Below are 11,389 nucleotides of genomic sequence, written 5' to 3' on the forward strand. Positions count from 1 at the left end.
GAACTGAAAAGCGTGCCCAACTTTTCACATCGTTGCAAAAATAAATGTCCCAAAATCGCACTAAACGGATATAAATTGCTATAAAACGCTTTAAATTAACTACCTTATGATGTTTTTAACTCCTATAACGAGTGAAAAGATGACCGGAGAAATATAACAGGCTAAACTAATGCTTGGAACAGGAGCGGGCCGGTGTCCTTTAGGCGCATGACGCAGCTCCAAAAGAATGACTAGCTTCAGGGTTTTTTCATTTGTGGGGCCTGTGAACGCGCAATCGACCCCATTGGAATCGTCATCACGTAAAGGCATCCAGGGGAAGACGTAAGAAGTGTCCGTATAGTCATAGCAACATCAGTGCCCTTTTAACTGACTTCAGAAGAGTGGCCAACATTTCTCAAATCTGACTCCATGTCAGGGAAATTGCTGTAGAATGGGCTCTGTTCCACTTAGAGACAAAATTTCAACTCCTATAGAAACTATAGACTGTTTTCTATCCAATAATAATAATAAAATGCATATTGTACGATCAAGGATTTTGTGGGAAGCCGTTTCAAAAATTACCAAATTAGCATAAATAGTCTAAACAGCGCCCCCATCCCCAACAGGTTAAACTATATTGAAAAAACATACGTTACGATGATATGGTCACATGTATCAAATCAAATCTAAGACGGAGATGTTCGTCTTTCATAACCACAGCTAAACAGAAGCCATTTCCGTGTCCTCTTTCGCGCGCTCCAGAAACAGGATATGGACAGTCACGTCAAACAAATATCTTTTATTCCACCTCAGACCAAGGTAGACACGAAATTTCTTCTCTCACCACAGGCAACCAGGGGAAGGCGTAGGAAGTGTTTGTAGACTCCTACGTCACAAGCCCATGTATAGGCATGAGGTTGAACAGCGGATAGATTTCTGACATTTCACTTCCTGGTCAGGAAAAGTGCTACAGAAGGATTTCTGTTTCACTCAGAGAAATCATTCAAACGTTTTTAGAAACTAGAGAGTGTTTTCTATCCAATATTAATAATAATATCCATATTGTACGAGCAAGAATTGAGTAGGAGGCCGTTTGAAATGGGCACGATTTCACTGGCTACTCAACACTTTGCCTTGCAGCCATAAGAAGTTTTTAAGTTCCTAGGAGTATACATCACAGACAAACTGAAATGGTCCACCCTACAGACAATGTGGTGAAGAATGCGCAACAGCGACTCTTCAACATCAGGAGGCTGAAGAAATGTGGCTTGTCACCCAAAACGCTGACAAACTTTTACAGATGCACAATCGAGAGCATCCTGTCAGGCTGTATCACCGCCTGGTACGGCAACTGCACTGCCTTCAACCGCAAGGCTCTTCAGAGGGTTGTGCGGTCTGCACAATGCATCACCGAGGGCAAACTACCTGCCCTCCATGACACCTACAGCACCCGATGTCACAGGAAGGCCAAAAAGATCATGAAGGACAAAAGCCACCTGAGCCACTGCCTGTTCACCCCGCTACCATCCAGAAGGCGAGGTCAGTACAGGTGCATCAAAGCTGGGGCCGAGAGACTGAAAAACAGCTTCTATCTCAAGGCCATCAAACTGCTAAACAGCAATCACTAACTCAAAGAGGCTGCTGCCTACATTGAGACCCGATCACTGGCCATGTTAATAAATGGATCACTAGTCACTTTATACAATGCCACACTAAATAATGCCACAATAATAATGTTTACATATCTTAGTACATTTCTCATCTCATAAGTATATACTGTATTTTATACCATCTATTGCGCATTCCCTATACCGCTCGGCCATCACTCATCCATATATTTATATATACATATTCTCATTCACCCCTTTAGATGTGTGTATTAGGTTGAGGTATTGTTAGATATTACTGCACTGTCGGAACTAGAAGCACAAGCACTTCGCTACGCTCGCATTAACATCTGCTAACCATGTGTATGTGACAAATAACATTTGATATATAGGGGTGTACCGGTACAGAGTCAAAGGGTACCAGTTAGTTGAGGTAATATGTACATGTAGGTAGAGTTATTAAAGTAACTATGCATAGATGACAACAACAGAGAGTAGCAGCGGTGTAAAGGGGGGGGGGGGGGGGGGGGGTCAATGCAAATAGTCTGGGCAGCCATTTGATTAGATGTCCAGGAGTCTTATGGCTTTGGGGTAGAAGCTGTTTAGGAGCCTCTTGGACCTAGACTTGATGCTCCAGTACCGCTTGCCTTGCGGTAGCAGAGAGAACAGTCTATGACTAGGGTGGCTGGACTCTTTGACCATTTTTTAGGGCCTTCCTCTGACACCACCTGGTATAGAGGTCCTGGATGGCAGGAAGCGATGTACTGGGCCGTTTGCACTCTGTAGTGCCTTGCGGTCGGAGGCCGAGCAGTTGCCAGGCAGCCATACCAGGCAGTAGTGCAACCGGTCAGGATGCTCTCGATGGTGCAGCTGTAGAACCTTTTGAGGATCTGAGGACCCATGCCAAAACTTTTCAGTCTCCTGAGGGAGAATAGGTTTTGTCGTGCCCTCTTCACAACTTTCTTGGTGCTTGAACCATGATAGTTTGTTGGTGATGTGGAGACCAAGGAACTTGAAGTTCTCAACCTGCTCCACCACAGCCCCTTCGATGAGAATGAGGGCGTGGTCGGTCCTCTTTTTCCTGTTGTCCACAATCATCTCCTTTGTCTTGATCAAGTTGAGGGAGAGGTTGTTGTCATGGCACCACACGGCCAGGTCTCTGCCCTCCTCCTTATAGGCTGTCTCGTCGTTGATCAGGCCGATGACACAGGCAAACGTAATGATGGTGTTGGAGTCGCGCCTGGCCATGCAGTCACAAGTGAAAAAGGAGTACAGGAGGGGGCTGAGCATGCACTGAAATACAAAAAATTAAATACTGAAAATAAAACAAATAATTAAAAAGTAAGAGATAAGAATAACAAATAGTTCAGAGCAGCAGTACATGTAGTACATGTAGTAGAATAGGGAGTACAGGAGGGGACTGAGCACGCACCCCTGAGGGGCCCCTGTGTTGAGGATCAGCGTGGCGGATGTGTTGTTACCTACCTTCACCACCTGGGGGGCGGCTCGTCAGGAAGTCCAGGATCCAGTTGCAGAGGGAAGTGTTTAGTCTCAGGTTCCTTTGCTTATTGATGAGCTTTGAGGGCACAATGGTGTTGAACGCTGAGCTGTAGTCAATGAATAGCATTCTCACATAGGTGTTTCTTTTGTCCAGGTGGGAAAGGGCAGTGTGGAGTGCAAGAGAGATTGCATCATCTGTGGATCTGTTGGGGCGGTATGCAAATTGGAGTGGGTCTAAGGATAATGGTGTTGATGTGAGCCATGACCAGCCTTTCAAAGCACTTCATAGCTACAGATATGTGTGCTACAGGTCGGTAGTCATTTAGGCAGGCTACCTTAGTGTTCTTGGACACAGTGACTATGGTGGTCTGCTTTAAAAATGTTCGTATTACAGACTCGGACAGGGAGAAGTTGAAAATGTCAGTGAAGACACTTGCCAGTTGGTTAGCGCATGCTCGCAGTCCTGGTAATCTGTCTGGCACTGCGGCCTTGTGAATGTTAACCTGTTTAAAGGTCTTACTCACATCGTCTGCGGAGAGCATGATCACACAGTCTTCTGGAACAGCTGGTGCTCTCATGCATTTTTCATTGTTATTTGCCTCGAAGCGAGCATAGAAGTAGTTTAGATCGTCTGGTAGGCTCGTTTCACTGGGCAGCGCTTCCCGTTGTAGTCTGTAATGGTTTGCAAGCCCTGCCACATCCGACGAGCGTCAGAGCCGGTGTAGTTCAATTTGATCTTAGTCCTGTATTGATGCTTTGCCTGTTTTATGGTTTGTCGGAGGGCATAGCGGGATTTCTTATAAGCTTCAGGGTTAGAGTCCCGCTCCTAGAAAGCGGCAGCTTTAGCCTTTAGCTCAGTGCGGTTGTTGCATGTAATCCATGGCTTCTGGTTGGGGTACGTGCGTACGGTCACTGTGGGGACGACATCATCAATAAAGCCAATGACAGATTTTTCTTCATTATTATTTTTTTTATATCCCTCTCTGGGATATGTGGGACGGTAACGTCCCACCTGGCCAACTTCCAGTGAAAATGCAAAGCGCCAAATTCAAATAAATTACTATAAAAATTTTACTTTCATGAAATCACACATTCAATATACCAAATTAAAGCTACACTTGTTGTGAATCCAGCCAACATGTCAGATTTCAAAAATGCTTTACGGCGAAAGCAAACAATGCTATTATCTGAGGATAGCATCCCAGCTAACAATCACAGACCATCATATTTCAACCCTCCCGGCATGACACAAAACGCAGAAATAAAGATATAATTCATGCCTTACCTTTGACAAGCTTCTTCTGTTGGCACTCCAATATGTCCAATAAACATCACAAATGGTCCTTTTGTTCGATTAATTCAGTCGATATATATCCAAAATGTCCATTTATTTGGCGCGTTTGATCCAGAAAAACACCGGTTCCAACTTGTGCAACGTGACTACAAAATATCTCAAAAGTTACCTGTAAGCGTTGTCCAAACATTTCAAACTACTTTTGTAATACAACTTTAGGTATTTTTTAAAGTAAATAATCGATAAAATTGAAGACGGGATGATCTGTGTTCAATACCGGAGGAAAACAATGTGTAGCATGCTTTCTGGTCACGCGCCTCTAACAAACAGTACACTTCACTGGAGCCTCATTCTGAACATGGCTACTTCTTCATTTCTCAAAGGAAAAACCTCAACCAATTTCTAAAGACTGTTGACATCCAGTGGAAGCGATAGGAACTGCAGGAAGGTCCCTTAGAAATCTGGATTCCCAATGAAACCCATTTAAAAGAGAGTGACCTCAAAAAAAAATATCTGAATGGTTTGTCCTCGGGGTTTTGCCTGCCAAATAAAATCTGTTATAGTCACAGACATGATTCAAACAGGTTTAGAAACCTATCCGCCATTGCCACACATATACCACATCCAATACTAATAATAATAATATGCATATATTAGCATCTGGGACTGAATAGGAGGCAGTCTGGGCACGCTTTTCATCCAAATGTGAAAATGCTGCCTCCTATCCTAGAGAAGTTAACCTCTCTTGGGGGTGTGAGATGCTACCGTCTCACCTGGCCAACATCCAGTGCAATTGCAGAGCGCCAAATTCAAAAACAGAAATACTCATTATAAAAATTCATAAAACATACAAGTGGTTAAAGATGAACTTCTTGTTAATCCAACCACGGTGTCAGATTTCAAAAAGGCTTTACGGCGAAAGCATACCATGCGATTATCTGAGAAAAGCGCCAGCAGACAAATCATTACAGTTACCAGCCAAGTAGAGGAGTTACACAAGTCAAAAATAGTGATACAATTAATCACTTACCTTTGATGATCTTTGTATGGTTGCACTTACAAGAATACCATTTAATCAATACATTTTTGTTTTTTTCGATAAAGTCCATAAACTCTTTATATCCAAAAACCTCTGTTTGTTCGCGCGTTTTGTTCAGTAATCCACAGGCTCAAAGGCAGTCACAACAGACAGACGAAAAATCCGAAAAGTATCAGTAAAGTTTGTAGAAACATGTCAAACGATGTTCATGATCAAACCTCAGGTTGTTTTTAGTCATAATAATCAATAATATTTCAACCGGACAAAAGCTTTTTCAATATAAAAGGAAAACAAGAAAGGCCTGCTCTCGGTCGCTCGCATGAAAAACCTCTGGGACACTGAACACTCATTCAAAGTGCTCTTACTCCCTCATTTTTCAGAATACAGGAATGAAACAATTTCTAAAGACTGTTGACATCTAGTGGAAGCCATAGGAAGTGCATTTTGAGTCCTAAGTCAATGGATGGCATTCAATAGAAAACTACAAAACTAAAAAACTCCCACTTCCTGGATGGATTTTTCTCAGGTTTTCGCCTGCAGTATCAGTTCTGTTATACTCACGGACATTCCAAATCTACCAATTATATGCATATCCTAGCTTCTGGGCCTGAGTAGCAGGCAGTTTACTTTGGGCACGCTTTTCATCCGGACATGAAAATAGTGCCCCCTACCCTAATGAAGTTAAGAACAAATTCTTAATTACAATGACGGCCTAAGAACAGTGGCTTGTTCAGGGGCAGAACAACAGCTTGGGGATTAGTCCAACGCTCTTATCACTAGGCTACCTGCTTCCCCATGTGATGTGGTGTACTCCTCAATTCAACTGGAGGAGTCTGTGCTAGCAAAATAGTCCTGTAGCTTAACATCTGCTTCCTCTGACCACTTTTTTATTGATCGAGTCACCGGTGCTTCATGCTTTAATTTTAGCTTGCAAGCAGGAATCAGGAGGATAGAACTATGGTCAGATTGGCTAAATGGAGGGCGAGGGAGAGCCTTGTACAAACTCCTCTGTGTGTGGAGTTCAGGTGGTCCAGAGTTTTTTCCCCTCATGCTGATGGAAATTTAGTAAAACGGATTTAAGTGTCCCTGCAATAAAGTCCCCGGCTACTAGGAGCACCTCCTCTGGGTGAGCGTTATCTTGTTTGCTTATGGCGGTATACAGTTCATTCAATGCGGTCTTAGTGCCAGCCTCAGTCTGTGGTGGACAACTACGAAAAATACAGATGAAAACTCTATTGGTAGATAGTGTGGTCTACAGCTTATCATGAAATACTCGACCTCAGGCGAGCAATAGCTCGAGACTTCCTTAGATATCGTGCACCATCTGTTATTTACAGAAATACTTTTTCCGCCGCCCCTTGCCTTACCAGATTCCGCTGTTCTATCCTGCCGGTACAGCGTATAACCAGCCACCCCTTGTCTTACCAGACGCTGCTGTTCTATCCTGCCGGTACAGCGTATAACCAGCCAGCTGTATGTTGATAGATCGTTGTTCAGCCACAACTCCGTGAAGCATCAGATGTTACAGTTTTGAATGTTCCGTTGGTAGTTTAATCTTCCGCGTAGGTCATCGATTCTATTTTCCAAAGATTGCACGTTTGCTAGCAGAATGGAAGGAGTGGGGGTTTATTCGATCGCCTACGAATTCTCAGAAGGCAGCCCCCCCCCTCCCTTTGACCCCTTTTTCTCAGCTTTCTTTTCACGCAAATCACAGAGATCTGGGCCTGTTCCCGGGAAAGCAGTACATCATTCACATCGGGCTCGTCAGACTCGTTAAAGGAAAAAAGGATTCTGCCAGTCCGTGGTGAGTAATCGCTGTCCTGATGTACAAAAGTTATTTTTGGTCATAAGAGACATTATGTAAGTGAAAAAAGAAGTTACAAACAACGCAAAGAAACAAACAAAAAAACGCAATTGGTTGTGGACACGTAAAACGTCAGCCTTCTTCTACGGCGCCATCTTATCAAACATAAGTGTGTGGCTTCTTGTTTTCCCTTTTACTGTTAGACAACACAAACCTTTAGTCTCAATTGCTTGGCCATTGTACTCTTTTGAGAGGCACCGTCTTTTGCATAATCAATGTTTTGTGCTTTAACTTCTCTGGGATAGTTGGGACGCTAGCGTCCCAACTGACAAGCAACCCCAACCCCCCCCTCACTGATTAGCATCGCGTCACAATTAAATAGTAGCATCTAAATATCATTAAATCACAAGTCCAAGACACCAAATGAAAGATACAGATCTTGTGAATAAAGCCACCATTTCAGATTTTTAAAATGTTTTACAGGGAAGACAGGGAAGACAAAATATGTAAATCTATTAGCTAACCACGTTAGCAAAAGACACCATTTTTCTTTGTCCACCATTTTTTCTCTCCACCAGTAGCTATCACCAATTCGGCCAAATAAAGATATTGATAGCCACTAACCAAGAAAAAACCTCATCAGATGACAGTCTGATAACATATTTATTGTATAGGATAGGTTTTGTTAGAAAAATGTGCATATTTCAGGTATAAATCATAGTTTACAATTCCACCCACCATCACAACTCGACTAGAATAAATACAGAGAGCAACGTGTATTACCTAATTACTAATCATAAAACATTTCTTAAAAATACCCAGCGTACAGCAATGGAAAGACAAAGATCTTGTGAATTCAGACAATATTTCAGATTTTCTAAGTGTTTTACAGCGAAAACACAATAAATCGTTATATTAGCATACCACATATGCAAACGTTACCCAAGCATTGATTCAAGCCAAAGAGAGCGATATCGTTATCATCGCCAAAATATATTAATTTTTTCACTAACCTTCTCAGAATTCTTCCGATGACACTCCTGTAACATCATATTACAACATACATATAGAGTTTGTTCGAAAATGTGCATATTTAGCCACAAAAAAACGTGGTTATACAATACGAATAGTAGCCAACCTGGGCTGAAAATGTCGGGCGCCATTTTGGACAGTGATCTAGCGTAATGAATAACTAATCATAAACTTTACTAAAAAATATAGGGTGGACAGCAATCGAAAGACAAATTAGTTCTTAATGCAATCGCTGAATTACATTTCTAAAATTATCCTTACTGTGCAATACAGGGTTCGCCAAGCGAAGCTACACAAAACAAAATGACGGCTTATGCGTTTGACATTTTTGAACAGAATAACGATTTATCATCAAAAATAATTCTTACTATGAGCTGATCTTCAATCAGAATCTTGGGCAATGTATCCTTTCTCCGGTCTAATCGTCTTTTGGTCGAAAGATGTCCTCTTGTCCTGTCGAAATGGCCACTAACGTTCGACCGGTACTGGAAACGTGCCCAGTGCTTCAAAGTGCATCACAAAGAAATGCCTCAAAATCACACTAAACGGATATAAATTGCTATAAAACGGTTTAAATTAACTACCTTATGATGTCTTTAACACCTATAACGAATAAAAACATGACCGGCGATATATAAGTGGCTAAACCAAAGCTTGGAAGGAGGCCAGTCCGACGACCACTCTGCGTCGAGCGCACTGTTGAAAAGGACGTTCTTTCCGCTCCAGGGTCTATTTATAGAGCCCGGATTGAGCAATCCACTCCATTCAAAATCTCCCCGCTTACTGACATCTAGAGGAAGGCGTAGGCAGTGTTTGTAGCATCATAGCATTCACAGGGACTTATGAACTGACCTGGGAGCAGGGGCCAAGATTTCTGAAATCTCACTCCCTGGCAGGAAAAGTGCTGTAGAATGAGTTCTGTTTCACTCAGAGATATAATTCAAACGGTTTTAGAAACTAGAGTGTTTTCTATCCAATAATAACAATAATATGCATATTGTACGAGCAAGAATTGAGTACTAGGCAGTTTAATTTGGAGACCAATTTTCCCTAAGTCGAAACAGCACCCCCTATATCCCAGAGAAGTTAACCTGTTTGGGCTCAAGGGGCAGTATTGAGTAGCCAGATAAAAGGTGCCCATTTCAAACGGCCTCGTACTCAATTCTTGCTCGTACAATGTGCATATTATTATTACTATTGGATAGAAAATTATATCTGTGAGTCAAACAGAACTCATTTGGCACAAACTTCCTGACCAGGAAGTGGAAAGTCTGAAATCGAGGCTCTGTTCTTCTTCCTGCCTATACATGGGCATGAAACGTAAGAGTCTACGTGCACTTCATAGACCTTCCCCTGGATGTCAAAAGGCTGTGAGAGAAGAAATTTCGTGTTTATCTTGGTCTGAAGTGGAATACAGGCTCTTTGTATGACGTGTCCCTCATTTCCGGTACTCTGAGGAGCGCGAGGTGGACAGTGGGATTGCCTTCTGTTTAGCTGCCGTTATGGACGACTACTATCTCCGGCTTTGATTTTATCTGATACATGTGACCATATAATCGTAAAGTATGTTTTTTCAATATAGTTTAATCAGATTATTGAAATTCTTTCGGGAGTTTTGCCGTGTTCCGTTCTCTGAGTTTGTTGACGATGGAGAGATCCGTGCCACTTGGCTAGTGCGCGTGCTAAATGAAGAGGGAAAGTTGCCGTTCTAAATCCAAACAACGACTGTTCTGGACAAAGGACACCTTGTCCAACATTCTGATGAAAGATCAGCAAAAGTAAGAAACATTTTATGATGTTATTTCATATATCTGTCGAACATATGTACTAGTCGTGGGCGGCCAACGTTTGGGTACTCTAGCTATACCGAAGCTGCATATCGTAATGAAGTTATTTTTAGAATTCTAACACTGCGATTTCATTAAGAACTAATGGATCTATCATTTCCTATACAACATATATTTTTTTAGTTATGTTTATGAATAGCTATTCGGTCAGAATATGTGTGACAGAAAAAGTGTCAGGAAAAATCCGGACATAGTGGGAAAAAGTAGCTAAGTTAGCACACTGTGTAACCATTGATTTCAGCTCTAAATATGCACATTTTCGAACAGAACATAAGTGTATGTATAACCTGATGTTATAGGACTGTCATCTGAGGAAGAAAATCAAGGTTAGTCAAAAATTATATATCTTTTGCTTGTTTGTTACGATCGCTTACTTTTGCTACTGGGAAATTGCTTGTGTTTTTGGCTAATGTGGTAAGCTAATATAACGCTATATTGTGTTTTCGCTGTAAAACACTTAATAAATCGGAAATATTGTCTGGAATCACAAGATGCCTGTCTTTCAATTGCTGTACACTATGTATTTTTCAGAAATGTTTTTATGATGAGTAATTAGGTATTTGACGTTGGTGTCTGTAATTATTATGGCTGCTTTCGGTGCAATTTCTGATTGTAGCTGCAATGTAAATTTCGTCTTGCGTTCCATTACATAGAGACTGAAAAGAATCCTCCGGTTGGAACCTTATTGGATATAAAGGATAACAACATCCTGAAGATTGATTCTCTACTAAGTTTGACCAGTTTATTCGACCTGGAATATAACTTTTTGAAGTTTTCGTCCGACGTTTCTCTGCATCTGCGTGAGCGTTTGGACATGTGCACTACACATGCTAGAAAAATTTGCTAATTGGACATAAGTTCCCGCTCAGCCCAGTCAAAACTGTTTGCTGCTCTGGCACCCCAATGGTGGAACAAACTCCCTCACGACGCCAGGTCAGCGGAGTCAATCACCACTTTCCGGAGACACCTGAAACCCCACCTCTTTAAGGAATACCTAGGATAGGATAAAGTAATCCTTCTAACCCCCCCCCCCCTTAAAAGATTTAGATGCACTATTGTAAAGTGGCTGTTCCACTGGATGTCATAAGGTGAATGCACCAATTTGTAAGTCGCTCTGGATAAGAGCGTCTGCTAAATAACTTACATGTAAATAAGTAATGGACATTATCGAACAAAACAACGATTTATTGTGGAACTAGGATTCCTGGGAGTGCATTCTGATGAAGATAAGCAAAGGTAAGGGAATATTTATGATGTAATTTAGTATTTCTGTTGACTCCAACATGG

The sequence above is a fragment of the Salvelinus fontinalis genome, chromosome 6 (genome assembly GCF_029448725.1).
Source record: "Salvelinus fontinalis isolate EN_2023a chromosome 6, ASM2944872v1, whole genome shotgun sequence".
Lineage (NCBI taxonomy): Eukaryota > Metazoa > Chordata > Actinopteri > Salmoniformes > Salmonidae > Salvelinus > Salvelinus fontinalis.